Genomic DNA, 20,922 nt, shown 5'->3' with positions numbered 1-20,922 from the left:
CTGCAGGACTGTAAACTGTATCCCGCTCCTCCTCTAACTTGAGCCCTCTCTGTGATAACATAGAACCTCAAAAACCCATTCCTTGTGCATTAGTCAATATCACACTACGGACTTCCTATTCCAGGTTGGTAATATTCCCTTTTCACAGATGAGATAATTGAGGCTCAGAGAGGTTGGTAATTTGCCTGAATTCACACAGATATTAAGGAGCGAGCCAAGATGGGAACCTAGATATATCTATCTGCAAAGCCTTAGCTCTTAACCATCAGCGCTCTTACTGAGAAGGGGAGGCCATCGCCTCTCCCCAAGCTGACTTACAGGACTGGAATCATGGGGCAGTGAACATCCAAAGCCTGAACGACTCCAACAAACCTCCCACCCCACCCCGCCCCACCCAGCCTCGGCAAAGGCAGAGCCAGCAGGGTCGTGGATCAACAAAGCCAGAAGGACTTTGCGTCATCTAAACCAAGCTTTCACTTCACATACAAGAAAACTGAGGTCCACAGTGGCGTGTGACTTGCCTAAGGTCACACAGCAAGTCTAGGGTAAACCTCAGTTCTGGCCATGGGGTCCTGGGAGTCCCCCTCCAGGTTGAGCCAGTCCCTTTGCCACTCCTTCCACCTGGGTGTAGACATGCCTTCAGCCACTCACTCCAGGGACATCCGGCCTCATCCCTCTCTGCTTCTCAGTTGGTCCATTCCTAGAAGGTTCAGGGAATGGAGTAAAAGGCCCATTTTGTCATAACCACAGAGGTGTGGCAGAGAGTGGGGAAGGGAGAACCAAAGGAAAACCGGTGTGAGATTATTGGAAAGTCAAGCAGTCTCTCCGTTTCCCATGAAGTTTCTGCTGCAGAATGGTCCTAATGGTCAGAGAGAGAGAGACAGAGAGACAGTGCTGATGCTCCCATTTTGTAGGGAAGCTTTGAAGATGGTAGGGGAAGATCACACTGCAAGTCTACAATCTTTCCCTGCTCCCCATGGCAACTGCTCACAGCTGCCCTGCCACCTGCTTGCTACACAGCTTGTATTATTATTATTAACAATAGCTACCACTCATTGAGGACTTAGCTCACTACTGGACCAAGTATTTACATAAGCTTCTTGTTTAATCCTCTTAACAACCCTAAAATACCACCACTATTCTCATTTTGTTTTGACCACTTAGTAACTGAAGCTCTAAGATATAAAGTAATTTGCTCAAGGTCACACAGCTAATAACCAGTAGAGCCAAGGTCTCCTGGGGACTCCCTCCAGGGGTGTGCCGGGCTTTGAAATTCATATACAGTATTTGTCTCAAGTTGTCTCGACTCTGGTGACAGAAGTGGGAGGGCAATGCATTGGGAATTCCTGGAGACCACCTGCTCCCATCACCCAGCCAAGCCCACTTCCTGCTCCTCAGACACCAGCCCAGAACTGCAGCCACGGAATTGTGGGGTTGCAAGGGCCTGAGAAGTTATCTAGTTCTACCTTCTCAATGTACAGGGGAGGAAAGCAAGAAAGGGCCTTGCCCAAGGTCACACAAGGTCACAAAATTGGAGGCAGAGCCCGTAAATTAAACTCAGCTCTCGTCTCAAACTGGGACTCGCCCGCAACACCCTAATGCCCAGTATGAAGTTATTGTCTCATATCAACTGAAGACAGAACAAGAGTTCATCCCAAAAAGGAATTAGATTAGACTTTCCTATGGCAAGGACTGTCACATTGCACAGTGGGGTGCTCCAGGCTATTGTAGTGGAGATCTTTCTAAAATGAGACGATTCCTTCAGATCTTCCTTATCTGAGATGAATGCAGCCCTGTCTGGAGGTAGAGAGCAGACAGCATGACCTTGTGAGGTCCTTGACATCACCCTTTAACCTATGGTCATCTGTCTGTCACAGCAAACCTTTCCCTAGGAAAGAATCTGCCCTCTGCAAAGAATCTGCCCTCTGCAAAGAATCTGCCCTCTGTAATGCTGGAAAGCAGGCCTTTCTCCCCATCAGCTGGATTCTGAGAGTGGGGAGAGATGACCAATCAACAGGCTGAGGGTGTCACAGCCCTGCTACTTTGGGATGGGGGGTGCAGTAGGGGAGCTACAGTCTTCCCAGAGGCTAGGTCATTCTACCCAGCTGCACCCCACCCCATCCTTTCAGTGGGCGACACCTGCAGGGTATTGGGACTGGGAGAAACCTCAGATACCTTAAATTCCAAACCCCATTTTCCAGACGAAGATACTGACGCCCAGAGTGGGTCAGTGAGTTGCCCAAGGTCATAGGACAGGTCAGAATGGAAGCTTTCGGACTCTCCCTGGGGCGCTGGGTTCACAGCTCCACGTTGCCACCCCCTGCCCCGGAAGTGAGCACTGAACTCACTTAAGAGAGGCCAGTGACCAAAGGCAGCGATTCCCAGGTGCAGAGGCTCGGGCAGGCGTGCCCATGAGCTTGTTCCCCCGCGCACCCTCCCCCACCTCGTCCCTATCCCTGTCTTGGGCACCATGCGCCTCCATCATGCTGAGATTCAGAGCGGTGCAGTGGCTTGTCCAAGGTCACACAGCAAACTGAGTAGGGCCCTCGTTTCCACTGCCCAGCTGCCCCCTCCCATCGCCCACCCGGGTCTCTGCAAGCTTACCAGGATCCCCAGGAGCCTGCTTCCTCCAATGCACAGAGCCGTGGCGCGTGTCAAAGTGTGGGAAAGTTCCTGGGAGAGGAAGGGGTGGAAAATGCAGCCGCTCATCTCAACCCTGGACTGCTGCGGCAAGGCGGGGGCGCTCAGAAAGGCAGCCAGTCCTGCGCACCGCCGGTGCCTCCGGCACACCCCACTCTGCGCCAGGGGCTCCCCAGTGTCGCGCGAGCATGGTCTTCCAGCTCCTCCTCAGCGAAGCAGGCGCGGCGGGGTCCCACGCGCCCTGCACCCACTTCTCTCCGCACGCCCACTTCATGCACCTCCCCGCGCCCTTCCCACTGCTTCTCTGCGGCGAGTCGTCTTCGCTTCCCCGCAGGTCCCCGGTCCCAGCGCTAAGGCACCACGGCTTCTCTCGCCTTCTCTCTGCGTTGGACCCGGGCTCTCCGCGGGGAGAAGTAGGTTGGGGGCGAGGGGTTCCCGAGATAATTCAGGACACCTCCCCCGGGTCTAGCCAGGTAATTCCGACGCCCATGGATTTCCGGATTACAGTTCCCACCGCGGGCTCAGTCCTATTCTTAGTTTATCCCGCGGTGAGCGCCAAGCTCCAAAAGTCGGAGTGTCACCGTTTGGCGACCCCGCGTCCGCCCGCGCCTCAGGCCCTAGAGGTGGCCACTGTCGGTCGAGGCACGGCTTCGCTCGGGACTACTGGCTGCCTCCCGTGGGGTGCCCCGCCTGGGGTTCCCTCTTACCCTGGGACGTTCCGGGGCGCGTTCACCCTGAGCTGGTGGAGAGGGCGGGGGCGGGGACGGCTGGGGTCCCGAAGTCCAGGTCCCTCTTCCCACTTCCCCGCCGGCCCTGCTGCTGCGGCCCTCGCTCCCACGCTCGCTCGCTCTCGATTCTCTCCCTCTCTCTCTTCTCTTCCTCTCTCTCTCTCTGCAGTACTAACAACCTGATCCCGCTTCCCCCGCCCGCCTCTTGAGATGCTCCTCACATCCGCCTGCACACAGCGCGTGCGGCCCCTCCGAGGGCGATCCCCGCAAACCGCGACGCAGGGCCCCAGCCCCAGGCAATCCCCGCTGCGAGAGAGGCCGCCTCCTTGCGCCCGCGCCCGCGTTCTCCAGTCAGTACTGCCGGCGGAGGGGGAAATGGGCGACAGGGGCAGGGGAGGTGTGTGCGGGAGGGACTAGGCTGGGGGAGAGGGGTTTAAACTGGCGCGGTCCTACAGAAGTTTGAGGAGGGCGGGGCCGGCTCCGAGCCCCCGGAGCCCTACGGGACTCCCCCGATTCTGCAGAGGAGTCCCCGCCAGCTCAGTGCACTCCTGCAACACTCCCCACCCCACCCGCCAGCTCCGAGTTTACAGCCTCTCGGGTCTGGGGATTGGCTGGGGGAGGGGACGGCGGGGAGGGGACACCCTGGCTGTAGGGAACTGCGTGCGGGCGGGGGTGGGAGGGAAACGATTTGCTTCAGGAGAGACCGATGAAGGTTTTCCTGAGTCAAGGGAGAGAAGGGAGGGAGAAGAGAGATGGAACAAAAGGCAGATGCTGGAGGGGAAGGGGAGCTGGGGAGTTCGCCCCGAGGGCTCCGGCAGCCCGCGATCCCCTGCCTGTCTGTCCCGGAGGGTGAGGTCAAGGCTGGGGCCAGGGCTCTTCACGGGCCACCTGGAGAGGGGAGAAAGGGGGATGGAGGGGTACGGGGTTGGGGAAGAGGAGGAAGAGCGTCTGCTGGCACAGGACCCTCTGCCTGCTCCCAGATAGGAACCTAGCAGAAGGGCTCTGCCATGGACCCAACACCTCCTACCTCCGCAGATCTGCTTTCTCCCACTTGGGAAAAGCGAGGCTGACACCCACTGTGAGCACCAGGAGAGGCAGGAAGTACCGGGAGCCTGGGCAGCACTCCTGTGCCTCAGTCTCATCCTTGGGCCTCACCCTCAACCTCCAACCTCACCCGATAAGACCCCGGGGCCCCAACTCGCCAGGTGGAATTTCTGCTGCTGTCTGGCCATGAACTGCCCCTGACCTTCCCAGCTCCACCCCATCCTCGCCCTCTCCCCTCAGCCTTTTCTTCACCCTCCATGCAGCTGCTTTCTGTTTGCCTTCTGCTCTGCACACTCAGGACCAGGACTCGAGTTTGGTGTTTGACCCAGGAAGTGACATTCCTCACCCCCCCAACCCACACACACAAAAATCCTGTGTGCATGTGTGTTGGGCGGGGGCAGTCATTCAGGGCTTTCCAGGGCTTCTCATCCCCACAGAGTCTGGGGAACTGGGAAATTCCCAATACCCGCAGTGAATCACCCTTCCTCCCCTCCTCCAGGCATCCCCCGCCCCAGGACATAGACCTCACTCCGGAAGCCGGAAGCCGGGGACTGCAGTGCTGCAGCACCCGCGGCTCCTGGCCGGCCTGGAGCCTCTCTTCAGAAGGGCAGCAGCTCGCTTGTCACAGACCCTGGACGGCAGAAAAGCTGATTCAGGGATTTCCGGACTGCTCGTCCAGTGGGGGAGTGTGCATCTGCATACCTGGGTGTTGGGAAGGGTGTGTGCGTGTGTTCATGTGTGGGCTGGGGGAGAGGACCCACGCCTGAGACCCTCTAGTCAGGTCTGCTGATCCCTCACTGTTCTTCAGATGGAAAGGGGGACCTGGGGTAAAGAGCTCAAGGTCAGATGCTCAGCAGGAGGGCACCAGGGGTTTCCCCCCACTCTGCTACACTCCCGTAACCTACACCCACCACGTCGCCCCACACTGAGGAGGGGACCTGTCACCTGAGATGGGTGTGTGGGCTGAAGAGCAGTACCTGCTGCTCCTCTTCGGTTTCTCCCTGGGGAGAGAAGTGCTTCTGTTTTGAAATCTCCCCCAAATCTTCTTTTGCTAGCAGGAGGGAGGATGGGACTGAAATTTCATTCAGCAGGCTGGATTCAGGTTCGACTTTGGGATTTCCTGATGCTAAGGGTCTGGGGCAGCATCTTGCTTGACAGGGAAAGCTTATGCCTTCATGATTGGAATGTAGTGCTGCTTAGACGAAAAGGGATGGATGAAATGACCCCCATGGTTCTTTCTGATAAAATGGACCAAGAGACGCCTGAGCCTTACACAAAGCTGCCTCCAGTAAAATAAAGTCTAGTTACAGAAAATAAAGCACTTCTGTAAGGTTATGTCTGCTCCTTCTGAAAATACCGTGTTTAATGTGTATGCTGCCTCCAATGTGTCCTTTCCCCTCTTGGGCAGAAGTGGAATTCTGATGGCCTGTGGAAGGATTGGGTGACATTTGCACAGGCAGTGGCTGGGCCAAAATGGGGGAGGATGGGAACACGGTGGGTCCCTGGAGAAAACACAGCTGTGCTTCATTCAGAGCCCCCTCAGGCCCCAGAGGACCCTTCCCCTGATAGGGCTGACAATGACAGCCTGACAGTCTTAATTTCACTTGAGTCTTATCGACTTTCCCAGGAGGCAGCAAGGCGAGGAAGGGATAATTCTTCACTCCATTGAGGCACAGGGAGCCCTCAAAGGGTGGATGACTCACCCAAGGTCCTGAGGTAGGTTCCTATCTTACCCTGGGGTTTTATGTTTCTATTCTCAACACTAACATTTCTCATTCCTCCACAAGTTGAATTGCTCACTCCAGCCAACTGAAGCATGCTTTTCTTGACACAGTTAGCTCAAGGCACACGGTTGGTATTAAAAAAAAAAAAAAAAAAAAAAAAAAAAAAGCATTATGTCAACTTCATTGATCAACAAAAGTGATGGCTCCACTGCAAAGTCAAGTTGATGGTGCCTGGGCCTCTGAGTTCAAGAGCCTGCTAGACAAAGGGCTCTGAGCTGAAACATGAGCATGCACACATATGCCTGTGGCTGGGTCTAATGAGATAATTTGGATACTTGGTTGTTATCCTTGAGCATTTTCCTGCCTCATTAATGCACGTGTAGCCAACACAGTAATAATCATAGCTGACAATGGCTAAAGCTGAGGACTTTCCTGAGCCAGGCAGTGGCTTTAAAAACTTTAAAGTTTTCAGATAGACTCTCATTAAATAATTTCTGTTTTTCTGATCAACAAACTGAGACTCACTATCACATTTGGGATTAAGTTAAAAAAAGAAACGGAGGCTTAAATACTTGCTTAAAGCAAGTATTTCACAGCCAGCAAGTGGCTAAGTTGGAACTTGAACCCAGGCAGTCTAGCCCCGGGATCCTGTGCCCTTACCCATCATCCAGTGTTGGCTACGCAAAACTAAAGTGTACACATTTTCAACTGTAGTTTAAATGGCACACACACACACACACACACACACACACACACAGTTGGTGGTTGTGCCGCCCTGAGCCTCCAGTAGGCGAGGCTGACCAGATGGGTCCGGCAGAAAGGTGCTGGGTCAAGGGAGGAGGGGGCAGTCGGGAGCGCGCGCACGCTCTGGACTTGTGCACCCTCGGAAAAGGGTGCGCGGAGCGGGTAGGGGCGACGAGGACGGGGGCGGGGTAGGGGCAGCCCTTTCCCAGGCGGTAGCGGGGGCGGTGGTGCTGTTGCCCTTTTAAGCTGCAGCTTGACAGGGGCCACGCCTCCTGTCGGTGGAGTCGGTTACAAAGGGAGCAGCCCCCCAGGCCGCCACACAGCTCCCGCCAAGGCCTCGAGCCCCTTGCGATTTTCTAGCCGCACTCCCAGGAGGGACGAGGCGGCAGGGAGAAGAGGGTCTTGCGGCTCACAAGAGCTCGGCCAAGCGGCCCCGCGGGGTGGTCGCGGCCATGACAGCGGCTCCAGACGGCTCCCCTTCCACGCCCTTCCCGCCGGAGATGAGGGGAAAATGTCTGTGTCAAGATTCAAGGCCAAACTGAAGTTGCTGGCGTCTATCTTCCACAGGAGGCTCAGCTGCGGCTCACGCTCCACTGCAACATGAGGTGAGGCGCCCGGCGGCCTCGAGGGGCAGGATGAGGGCGGGGAGGGGGCGCCCGGAGTCCCGGGACAAAGGGGAACCTGCCCCGGAGAGGCTCCCCGCCCCTTTCTCCCGCAACTGGCCCGGCCCCGCCCCGGGACTGCGCGAGGCTTGGGTGGGAGGAGGCGGAGGGCGCGTCTGTCTCTCCGGCTCCTCGTAGGAGGCTGTCTTGGGGGCTACTGGCCCCTCTCAGCCCCCGTCGCTGCGCCCCGAGGTGGGGGCCCGCGGTGGCGGGAGCTCTCTCGCGACCCATGGTCGCTCTCAGTCAGCCGGCCTGCTCCGGGGACCGCGACAGGGCGGGGCATGGCGGCTTTTGAGCCCATTTAAGATTTTTAAGTGTTCGAAACCAGCCTGGCTAACATGGTGGAACCCCATCTCTACCAAAAAATACAAAAATTAGCCCGGCGTGGTGGCAGGCGACTTAATCCCAGCTACTTGGGAGGCAGAGGCAGGAGAATCGTTTGAACCCGGGAGGCGGAGGTTGCAGTGAGCCGAGATCGAGCCATTGCACTCAAAAAAAAAAAAAAAACAAACAACAAAAAAAAAAACAACTTTTTTTTTTTTTTTTTTTTTTTTTAGATAAAGTCTCACTCTGTCGCCCAGGCTGGAGTGCAGCGGCACAATCTCGGCTCACTGCAGCCTACGTCTCTTGACAGTCCACGGGTTGAAGCTATTCTCCTGCCTCGGCCTCCGTCCGGAGTAGCTGGGATTACAGGCGCCCGCCACCACGCCTGGCTAACTTTTGTGTCTTTAGTAAAGACGGGGTTTCACCATGTTGGCCAGGCTGGTCTCAAACTCCTGACCTCAAATGACCCACCTCTGCCTCCCGAAGTGTTGGGATTCCTTCAATCCAATCAATTTGACACTCAGTATTAACCATCACAAGTGTCTTCAGAATTGTCACTCTTTTCTGCCGTGACCTCCCTCTCCTGGTTTGCAGACCCGTGCTCCTCCTGTGGCACGAGGATGGGGAGGTGCTGGCAGGAGAGCTTTCTAGCTCCTGAGTTAAAAGGCAGAGATGGAGTCTGTTATAAGATTTTGCTGCTGTGTTGAGTTATATTAAAAACATTCTGTCTTTTCTCTCTGGTTTTCACACTCATAGTAAGAGGCCATCAAGATAGGTTTCTTATATCCGAGGGTGATCCTTACCAACTGTAGTTGGGACAAGTACGGTAAAGAAAGATTCTTCTGGAAAAAAGTGGTCCCTCCATTATATGGATTGGGTTTGTGGCCTTCTCAAGCCCAGCAGTCTGATTCCATCTGCTTTGTGTCTTCCGGCACGTCCCTGTAGTTTTGGTTCACTAAGGGTATTCTCCTTGTATCTGTTATTTTTCTGCTGCTGCGGCAGACTTACTCTTTTTAGTAAAATACTGTCATTTTGGTGGGGTTTTGGAAAGAGGACCGGGCCACATCTTGAAATGAAATTCATTTTTGGATTTTACCACCGTCACTTTTTGTTTTGATTAAATTACCGTTTCTGAAGGGTGGGGGCTCAGCTTTATCATTTGCAAAATGAAGGATAGTAACTGGGCTGATGGTTACAGACGTGGATGCATGTCAGAATCACCTCAGAGAGCTTTTTAAAAACAGATTCTCCCCAGCACTTTGGGAGGCCGAGGTGGGCGGATCATGAGGTCAAGAGATCGAGACCATCCTGGCCAACATGGTGAAACCCGTCTCTACTAAAACTATAAAAATTAGCTGGGTGCGGTGGCACGTGCCTGTAGTCCCAGCTACTTGGGAGGCTGAGGCAGGAGAATCACTTGAACCCAGGAGGCGGAGGTGGCGGTGAGCCGAGATCATGCCACTGCACTCCAGCCTGGCAACAGAGCAAGACTCCGTCTCAAGAAAACAAAAACAAAAACAGATTCTCTGGGTATGCTTTGAAATGAGCATTTCAAAAATGCTCTTTCAATCACTGATGCGACCAAAGTCTTTGGGACTTTTAGGCTAAGTATATATTCTTTAGATACCCAGAATAGTTTAATTTGAAATATAACAATTTAGGGAAATGAAGAAGGGGTGAATTACATTTTGGAAGCTGCTGCTTGCTTCCTTTTTCCATTTAGTTTTTAGAAGACAAAGAATGTCTAAAGAGATGCAGATTTAAAGGAAATATAAGTTAATTCAGCATGGGTATGTTTATCTACATGGGTTTCTCCAGCTCACTAATCCAGAAGAGTTCTAACACCTTCTGTGATCATGGGTTTTTTTTCTTAAGAATTACTCCATCAGAGTATCTAAGAACAGGTGCTTAGATACTGCTGAGACCTTTGTTGGTCTTACTTGATCTCTGGATCCTAGTTTCTTAATCTTCTACATATTCTGGGTTTTAACCTGTACTGGCCTTCATGGTTAAAGATGCATTTATATACTGTGCCCAGGCCAGGAAGCTTATCTTTTGAACTTTGCCCAAACTGGGTATGAAGGCCCTTCCTAAAACCCCATTAAATTCATTTCTAAACTTGGTCATTGTAAATTGTGTCAGTTGGTAAATTCTGTCTTGTAGGGAGGTATTTTGTAGTAAATAACATGTTTTTAAAACTAAAATTTGCCTTTTAGTAAGGTGGTAATCATTTCATAATTCTTAGTTTTGTCAAGTGGCTATAAATAACACATCTGATCTTTTAAAATGTAAGGCAATTGAATTTATGTAATGGTTCAGGCTTTTCAAAGTTAAACAGGTAGTTATTTTAAGGAATGGATAGTTTGTGATATTTATTTTAAACAAAATAAGCCATTGATCTTATACACATAGCCATGTATGTAAAATGTTTTCTTATTTTAAATTAGATTATGTTTGAACATTTTTTTCGGTTTTGCTTTGTATTTGACTGATTGCTTTTCTTTATTCCTAACTCTTTTATTCTTTGTTCCATTTTTAAAAGCTGATAACTGTTGTTTGTCAAATCAAAGTTGGATTTAAAAATAAACATTTAATTTTAATAAGCTCTCTGGTAGTGGCACTGCAGTGACAGATGGTTGAGAGTTTGTCCCTAAAGCTGTGGCACTGGTCTTCTAATGGACTCACCCTATATTCAGCCTGTGTAGCCCTGGCAGATTCTTTCTCTATTTCAGAATGGGACAACAGAAGAAGTGACTTCAGAGGAAGAGGAAGAAGAGGAGATGGCTGAAGTAGGTATTTTATATAAGAATGACATTTCATAAATGTCATCATTTTTGATTTGAGGAATTCTCTAAATCTCCTTTGTAAACTACTATTAATGTGGAATAATTGAAAGCACATTGTATTTGGAATGGAATATAATTTCTCACCTCTGGCTTTACCTCTAATGGATGATACACCTTTGAGAAAATTGCTTTATCTGAATTCTTTGGATTTGATTTTCTGGAAAACAAAAGCTCTTAACTTTTAGCACCAAAGTTGTACTTATATTTAATACTAATCAGTCCTTAACCTGTATTTGGTTATTTTTAGGAAAAGGAATTACTAAGTTTAAAAAATGTTATGTTTGCATAAAAGGAGAATTTGAGAACATGTTACGGACTATTCACCAGAAGTAGTGACACTGTCTCTTGTTGAAAAATCATCAAGGAATTTTCTCTTAGTCTGTTTTATGCTGCTATAACAGAATACCAGAGACTGGGTAATTTATAAAGAACAGACATTTATTTTCTAACAGTTCTGGAGAGTGGGAAGTCCAAGATGAAAATACCAACATTTGGCATCTGAGGGCCTTATTGTTGCCGCCTCACATGGTAGAAGGCAGAAGGGCAGGAGAGCAAGCTAGTCCAATGTGTGAAGCCTTATTCATCAGGGCCTTAATCCCATTAAGGAGGAAGGAGCCCTCTTGGCCTAGTCACCTCTTAAAGGTCCTACCTCTTAATATCATCACATTGGCAACACCTGAATTTTGGAGGGAACACATTCAAACGGTAGCAAATTTAGTACAGCAGATTCCAAAGACATTGAGCCTAGGCCAGTTGTCAGTCATGGGTATAATTTTAGATGTTTTCAGGCTCTGAAGCTTTGCATTTAAATTCAAACTTTGGAAGAAAGATCTGTGTCTCTGCATTGAGCAAATAGAAGGTATGTGAATTTTATGGTCTTGATTGTTTGACAAGATTTTTTCTGTTTGGGGTCTTATAATTAATTTAGGCTTTCATTTTCTTGGTTTGGAAATTATTAATCTAAAATATACTTTCGAGTGCTTCAGAACTAAAGAAGTAGTGTTGTAGGCTTGTTTTTGTTTGTTTGTTTGAGACAGGGTCTCACTGTCACCCAGGCTGGAGTGCAGTAGCATGGTCACAGCTCACTGCAACCTTGAACTCCCGGGTTCAGGCAATCCTCCTAAGTAGCTGGGACTACAGGTGGGTGCCCCATGTCCAGCTAATTTTTTAAATTTTCTGTAGAATTTGAGTCTCGCTTTGTTGCCCAGACTGTTCTTGAACTCCTGGCCTCAAGTGATCCACCACCTCGGCCTCCCAAAGTGCTGGGATTACAGGTGTGCACCACTGTGCCTGGCTGTAGGCTTGTTTTATGAGTCTGGGAGTAAAATACTTCATAAAATTGTCCAATTAGAATGAGAGTTTAGGCTGGGCACAGTGACTCATGCCTGTAATCCCAGCACTTTGGGTGGCCGAGATGGGCAGATCATTAGGTCAGGAGACTGAGACCATCCTGGCTAACAAGGTGAAACCCTGTCTCTACTAAAAATACAAAAAATTAGTTGGGTGTGGTGGTGGGCGCCTGTAGTCCCAGCCACTCGGGAGACTGAGGCAGGAGAATGGCCTGAACCCAGGAGGCAGAGCTTGCAGTGAGCTAAGATTGCGCCACTGCACTACAGCCTGGGCGACAGAGCAAGACTCTGTCTCAAAAAAAAGAATGAGAGTTTAATGTTTTTATGCAGTTTAGCTCAGGTAGAATAAACTGCAGGAAAACATTAAACCTTTTCTTTGGGTCAGGCAGCCATTGTACTAAAGATCATGAACCCTTTCATCTTCCCCTCACAAAATAATAAACAAGGAACCGCAACTTTGAGGGAAATTTAGAAAGGTAGGAGACTGGACTTTGGAGATGTCAGATTAGGACAGGTGAAAAGCAGATATTCTAGGCTCCTAAAATAACGTGGGAACAAGCCCAGAACAACCTTGGACATGGTGTTTGTGTGCATTGGATGCTTTTCTTTTGAGGTGGAAGGTTGATGTGTTGAAGTCATGGAAAGTGTTCAAAGTATTGTGAGAATTACCAAAATGTGACACAGAAACATGAAGTGAGCACATGCTGTTGGAAAAAAAATGGTGCTGATCTACTTGCTTAATGCAGAGGTGCCAAAAACCTTCGGTTGTAAAACAAAAAACAAAACGAAAAAACAAACAATAAAAAAAAGGAAAACTGCAATATTTACAGAGTACGATAAAGTGAAGCACAATAAAATGAAGTATGCCTGTATGAAAGATTCTGACGTCAGTGAGCAAACAGTTGTATGCCTTCCTTTCCAATGTGTATGCCTTTTGTTGATCCTTGTTGCTGAATCACTTTGTCTAGGGCTTCTAGTACTATGTGGGAAAAAAAGGGACGAGTATGAGCATCCTTGCCTTGTTCCTCATATGAGGGGGAAAGCTTTTTACCATTAAATATGTTGGTGTCGGGTTGTCATAAATGGCCATTGTTAAGTTGAAATATGTCCTTATTTATTTGTTTGTTTATTTTAACTAGAGATAGGGTTTCACTATGTTGCCCAGGCTGGTCTTGAACTCCTGGGCTCAAGCGATCTTCCTGCCTCAGCCTCTCAGAGTGCTGGGATTACAGGCATGAGCCATTGCACCCGGCCAAGAAAAAGTCTTCCTATACCTAAATTTTTGAGAGTTTTTTCGTCATGGAAAGGATGTCAAATTTTGTCAAAGGCTTTTTGTGCATTTATTGAGATGATATGATGTTTATCTTTTATGCTGTTAATGTGACATATCACAATTATTGATTTTTGTATGTTGAATCATTCTTGCATCCCAGGGATAAGTCTCCTTAATCATGGTGGTATGATATGGATTTGATTTATTTGGCCCCAGTAAATTTTATGTTGAAATTTGATCCCCAATTTTGTAGCATTGGGAAATAGGGCCTCATGGCAGGTGTTTGGGGTCTCATGAATGGCTTGGTGCCATCTTGCAATAGTGAGTTCTCATCTTGCAAGACTGGATTGGTTTTTGGGGTAATAAATTAGTTCCCCTCGGGGTAGGTTGTTACAAAGCCAGGATACTCCTTGGGTTTGTTCTCATTTCACATATGCCCGCCTCCCCTTTTACCTTCTTCACCATGTTTTGACACAGCACAAAAGCCCTCAGGAGAAGCAGATGCTGACATCATGCTTCTTGTACAGCCTGCAGAACTGTGGCCATTTTAATGCGGTATTGAATTTGGTTTTCTAGTCTTTTATGGAAGATATTTGGATCTATTTTCATCAGGGTTAGTAGTCTGTGATTTTCTCTTTTTTGTAGTGTTCTGGTTTGGCTTTGATATTAGGGTAATGCTGGCATATAAAATGAGTTCGGAAGTGGTCCATCGTCTTCAGTTTTTTGGGAAGCAATTGGGATATAGTGACATTAATTCTTCTTTAAATGCTTGATAGAATTCAGTAGTGAAGCCACATGATTCTTGTGCCTCAGCCTCCTGAGTAGCTGGGATTACAGGTGTGTGCCACCACACCTGGCTAATTTTTGTATTTTTAGTAGAGTTGGGGTTTTACCATGTTAGCCAGGCTGGTCTTGAACTCCTGACCTCAAGTGATCCACTCGCTTCAGCCTCCCAAAGTGCTGGGATTACAGGCATGAACCACTGTTCCTGACCCATAGACTTCTTTTTGATGGAGATTTTAAACAACCAAATTGATATCCTTAATCATTACTGGTATGTTTAGTTTCTCTATTTCTTCATGCTTTGGACTTGGTAAGATATAGTTTCTAGGAATTTACCTACTTTTTTAGGTTATCTTTTTTATGGCATATAATTGTTCATCATAGACCCTTATGGTCCTTTTTATTTCTGTGGTATTAGTTTTCAAGTCTCCACTTTTATTTATGATTTTGTTTATTTGAGTCCTGTCACATTTTATCTTAGTCCAGCAAAAGGTGAATTTTGTATGTCTTTTAAGAAACAACTCAGTTTACTTTTCTGTTGTTTTTCTAGTCTCTACTTCATGTTTTTCAGCTCTGATCTTTAAGATTTCCTTCTTCTTTCTAACATTGGACTTTGTTCTTCTTTTTCTAGTGTTTGAGGTATAAGGTTAACTTACTTATTTAATATCTTTCTTTTTTCTTCATGTAGGATTTTATCACTAAAAGTTTCCCTCTTAGAATTGCTTTTGCTCTAGCCCATAAGTTTTTTTTTGTTTTTGTTTTTTTGAGATGAGTCTCTCTCTGTTGCTCAGACTGGAGTGCAGTGGCATGATCTCTGCTCACTGCAACCTTCGCCTCCTGGGTTCAAGTGATTCTCCTGTCTCAGCCTCCCAAGTAAATGAGATTACAGGCACATGCCACCACACCCAGCTAATTTTTGTATTTTTAGTAGAGACAATGCTTCACCATGTTGGCCAGGCTAGTCTCGAACTCTTGACCTCAGGTGATCTGCCCGCCTTGGCCTCCGACAGTACTGGGATTAAAGGCATTAGTCACTACACCCAGCCTAGCCCATAAGTTTTTGTATGCTGTGTTTCCATTTTGATTTGTATCAAGATCTTTTTAAATTTATCTTTTGGAAAATTTACCATTTACCCTTTGGTTGCTCAGAAGAATGTTGTTTAATTTGCATATATTTGTGGAGTTTTCCAGTTTTTATTGATTTCTAGTTTCATACCATTGTAATCAGAAGATATTCTTGATGCAGTTTCAATCGTCTTAAATTTGTTAAAACATGTCTTGTGGCCTAATATTTAAAGTAATCTGGAAATAATTTTATATGTACAAGAAAAAAAAAGTCTTCTGTTGCCTTTTGACACAATGCATTGTATATATCTGTTAGGCCCTTTTTTGTCTAAAATGCAGTTCAATTACAATATTTTCTTATTGACTTTCTATCTGAACAATTTGTCCATTGTTGAAAGTGAGGTATTAAAGTTTTCTACTATTATTGTATCCAGTCTATCGCTTCCTTTGGATTTATTAATATTTGCTTTATATAATTTAAGTGCTGTAATGTGGGGTGCATATATATTTGAAATTGTTATATCCCCTGATGAATTGACCTGTTTATCATTATATGATGATCTTTTTTGTATCTTATGAGTTTTTGACTCAAAGTTTATTTTGTATAAATTTAGCTATTCCTACTCTCTTTTGGTTTCCATTTGCATGGAATATAATTTTCCTTACTTACATTGACTCTAAGTGTGTTCTTAAAGCTTAAGTAAATCCTTTGTAGGTACCATATAGTGTGTGTGTGTGTGTATGTGTGTGTGTGTGTGTGCTCAATCCATTGAGCAGTCTATCTTTAGAGTATTTAAGCAATTTATATTTAAAGTAATTATTGATGGGTAAGGAATTACTATTGCCATTTTGTTAATTGGCTTCTAGTTGCCTTGTAGATTCTTTGTTCCTTTCATCCTCTCTTGCTATCTTCCTTTATGAACTGATGATTTTTTTGTAGTGAGTGGTATGCTTTGATTCCTTTCTCTTTTTCTTCTATATATCAACTAGAGTTTTTTGATTTATGGTTACCATGAGGCTTACAGAAAACACGTTTTAGTTATAAAAGTCTATTTTAAGCTTATAACAAATTTACTTTGATCACATACAAAATCTCTATACTTTTACATGCCTTATTTTTTGTGCATGATGTCAAAATTTATATCTTTTTAATATTATGTATCCATGAATAGACTATGGTATTTACAGTTTTGTTAATACTTTTGTTTTTAAACTTTAAGTGATTTATCCACCATTACAGTATTAGAATATTCTGAATTTATTAGAGTATTAGAATATTATTAGTGTATTCTGATAAACTTACATTTGTCAGTTTTATACTTTCATATGTTTTCATGTCATTAATTAGCCTTCTTTCATTTTATCTTGAAGAACTCTCTAGCATTTCTTATAAAGCAGGTCTAAAGTGGTGAACTCCTCAGCTTTTGTTTGTTTAGAAGGCTTTAGCTCTCCATTTTTGAAGAACAACTTTGTTAGGTAAAATATTCTCGGTTGGCAGTATCTTTCTTTCTTTCACCGGTTTGAATATATCATTCTACTATCTTCTGGCCTGTAAGGCTTCTGCTGAGAAATCTGCTAATAATTTTATCAGAGTTTGCTTGTATGTGCCAAGCCTCTTTTCTTGTTGCTTTCAAATTTCTATGTCTTCGATTTTTGACAATTCATTATGCAGGTCAAGGATCCCTTATCTGAAATGCATAGGAATCAGAAGTGTTTCAGATTTCAGTTTGTTTTTAGATTTTGAAATATTTGCATTATACTTACCAGTTGAGCATCCCTAATTTGAAAATCTGAAATCTGAAATGTTCCAATGAGCATTTCCTTTAAGCATCATTTTAGTTCTCAAAATTGCAGATTTTGAAGCATTTCAGATTTCAGGTTTTTAGATTAGAGATGCTCAACCTGTAATGTGACTTGTGAGGCCTTCTTTGGATTGAACCTTATTACAGATTGCAAGCTTTGTATACCTGAATGTCCAGATTTCTCCCCAGACTTTGGAAGTTTTCAGCTATAATTTTTTTAAATAAGCTTTCTCCCCTTTCTGTCTTTGTTCTTCTTCTAGAACATCTGTAATGCAAATGTTAGCTGTCTTGATGGTGTTCCACTAATCTCATCAGTTTTCTTCATTCCTTTTTATTCTTTTTTTAAAAAATTTTCCTTTTCTAACTGGATATTTTCAAATGACTTTTCTTCAAGTTCATGGATTCTTTTTTCTGCTTGATCAAGTCTGCTGGTGTTTTTATTGCATTTTTTGCATTCCATTCACTGTGTTCTTCAGCTCTAGGATTTCTGTTCAGTTTCCTTTTCATGATTTCTATCTATTCATTGGAATTATTTTGTTGATTCCTATTTTCTGTTTCATTTAGTTGTCTACCTATGTTTTCTTGTAGCTCACTGAGCTTCATTAAAATAGCTATTTTGAATTCTTTGTCAGGCAATTTGTAGATCTCAATTTCTTTGGGAATTGTTTCCAGAATATTATGGTGTTCCTTTGGTGGTGTCAAGTTTTCTTGATTTTTCATGTTTCTTGAAGTCTCCTGCTGCTGTCTTTCCATTTGAAGGAGGAGTAACTTGCTTCAGTTTTTACTTACTATAAATACCTTCACCAACCAGATTGGTTAGTGATTATGAGGCTCTCTCAGACTTTTTCTGTGGATTCACCCACTCCACTTCTTATCTGCTTTGGGGGAGGGAAATGCTTAAGATTATACACTTTCTCTCAATCTTGGAAAGCTAGGCCAGTGCTGAGAGCTTCCTGTTTTGATTTTCTAGAGCGGTGCACTGAAGTGCTCACGTTTTTGTGTCTTCCCCTAACCCTGCATAGTTGATACAGATAACTGCATGAAATGCTTGCATTTGCTGTTCACACAGGTGCATTTAGGGAACCAATCTTGGGAGCGAGTTGTGCCAAACATTTTGAGTGCCCATGCACCAGTTCAGGGGATCCAAACACAATGGGTTCCAAGTGCCTTATAGATGCACTCCCTGATGGAGACACAGAGCAGTAAATTAGATCCCCACCTCTCTTCCCTGTCACTGTTCTCTTCCAACCGCTAAACCATACCAATCACCATTGTAGTTTGGATAAGATGAGAAAGTGGGCATCTTGTTCAGTATCCTACAAAGCTGGGATAGCTGAGCACTCATTAACCGTGCTTGCACTCTCCCCACCCACCAGGAGAAATCATGGACTGCAATGACCTTTCTTGGCATTGAGCTATGCTGCCTTGGAGGAAAGGTAATGCAGGTAAAGTGAAACTTTTTCTTATCTTTTGCAGTGCATCTATTCTCAGATTTTTTGTTCTGATGGTGTGCTAAAACTTCATCTACTGGATTCTTGGACCCCACAAAAGTGCTCTCATAGGTAGTTGTCAAGTTTGATGCTTCTGCTAGGGGATAATGGTAGAACGCTCTTATTCCACCACCGTGTTGACATCACTCTGCTTTCTCTCTTAATTCTGCCTTATTCTGTACATTAGCCTCATTTTCCTCCTTGGAGCTTGTGAAGGAATTGAAGATGTCAGAAGCATCAGTCTTATTTTATGTAAGGATGCTCCTAACCCACTAATGATAGGACCTAAAATCTATTGTTAAAGATTCTGAGATATACTCTCAGTCTTTTAGTTGATGACCTCGTTCAGGGCCATCACAGCTTACAGGCCAAACTGTCTACTAAAAACATTAGGAAGTGTTCCTCACATAGACCTCTTCTGGAGCTGTGCAGTGTGTGACCAGCACAGCCATATGCATTAGTCATGATACCCCCTACTTCATCAAGATACAGCAGTAACGATATTCAATGTCTCTTATCTTTTCTACAATACCCTTGAATACCTGCCATCCTACATATATTTTATGAAATGGGAGAGTGAAAGAATGTATTTACAAGTTAATACATTTTATGTAATATGTGGTTTGTACATACATTTATTTATGGAAAATTAATGAATTTAGTAGTAGGTTTTGACATTTTATTATTTTATCTGGTAGGAAAAAGTCCTTCTTTCTTAAATAAGGACTTAATTAGTCCTATTTCTTAAGGCCTGGATTTACAAGATTGTTTTCAAAATTGCTTTATGCGTATTTTCATATTTTCAATTCTATATGAATTTTAAAATCACCTTTCAATTTTATTGTGCTTGTATTAAAGTTTTGGGTAAACTTCAAGATAGCTGACTTCTAACAGTTAAAACTTTCCAACTAAAAATGTGGCTTTTCTCTCAAATGACAAGCTTTGTATAATTTAGAGCTTCCTTTCTTGTTTTCTCTTCGAAAGATTTTTAGAATATTTTTGTTATGATATTATCTTTAGCTGAAGGTCAATTTGTATCTTCTTCTTTTATATTTTTAGCTTGGTGGGCCTTTTCTTGAAGACTCTTGTCTTTCTTTAACATTGAAATACATTTATCCATTGTTTTAGGCAATTTGTACTTCTCCATTTTCTTTGTTCTCTCTTTTGGGAACTCCTTTTAGTCAAGCTTTGGGCTTCCTGCCTTGATCTTCATTAATCCTTTAGTCTTTGTTCTAGTGTTTTTAGTGTCTGAAGTACTTTTAAGGTTATCCATCCGGGTATGCTAGAGAATGCTGCTCTGGGTATATGTTTTACATGGGTATCTGACAGAATCAGCATTACCTCAAATGGTCAAGCTGCCTTTCCTGTGATGAAGACAAAGAGTTTTTACCTGGAAAAAGTATGTAGACAGAGGAGCAAGAGGAGCCTGTGCTGGGCACTTTCTGTTTGCCCCTCCAGACTTACAGTTGACCTTTCTCAATTCACATCTGCCCTTTGGGAGGCTGACCATATATGTGGGCTCTTTCATCTTTGGGCTTTCTGTGGTGCCCTGGAAGAAGGTAAGAGGAGTGTGGGGCCGTAACATTGGTTCCTCCCACTCTCTCTCCACATGGACAGCCCAACTGCCTCCTCTCAGGCCTCCCTCTCTGCCAGACCTCTGGCGCAGGCTTTCTGCAGTTGCTCCTTCCCTTGCCCTTTAAGACCAAGAGGTTGTAACTATAACCCCAACATCACCCCTCAGGATACTGTATTATCCATCCCTGTGATTTTCCCACCCTAGCCCATACTTGGGTAAAAGTCCTTTTATTATTCTCAAATAATTTAAATTGCATGTTCCATCTATTTCCTACTGGCACTCTGAAAAATACAAATGCCTATAATCCCAGTACTTTGGGAGGCCAAGGCGGGCAGATCACAAGGTCAAGAGATCGAGACCATCTTGGCCTACATGGTGAAACCCTGTCTCTACTGAAAATACAAAAATTAGCTGGGCACCGGGCCGGGTATGGTGGCTCATGCCTGTAATCCCAGCACTTTGGGAGGCCGAGGTGGGTAGATCATGAGGTCAGGAGTTCCAAGACCAGCCTGGCCAAGATGGTGAAACCCCATCTCTACTAAAAATACAAAAAATTAGTTGGGCGTGGTCGTGGGCACCTATAATCCCAGCAACTCGGGAGGCTGAGGCAGAGAATTGTTTGAACCTGGGAGGCGGAGGTTGCAGTGAACTGACATCGCGCCACTACACTCCAGCCTGGTTGACAAAGCGAGACTCCATCTCAAAAAAAAAAAAAAAAAAAAAAAGGTGGCATCTGCTTGTAGTCCCAACTACTTGGGAGGCTGAGGCAGGAGAATCTCTTGAACACAGGAGGCAGAGGTTGCATTGAGCTGAGATTGCACCACCACACTCCAGCCTGGCAACAAAGCGAGACTCTGTCTCAAAAATAAATA

Source organism: Pongo abelii, chromosome 16, assembly GCF_028885655.2.
Source record: "Pongo abelii isolate AG06213 chromosome 16, NHGRI_mPonAbe1-v2.0_pri, whole genome shotgun sequence".
Classification (NCBI taxonomy): Eukaryota; Metazoa; Chordata; class Mammalia; order Primates; family Hominidae; genus Pongo; species Pongo abelii.
This window is presented reverse-complemented; position numbering follows the sequence as displayed.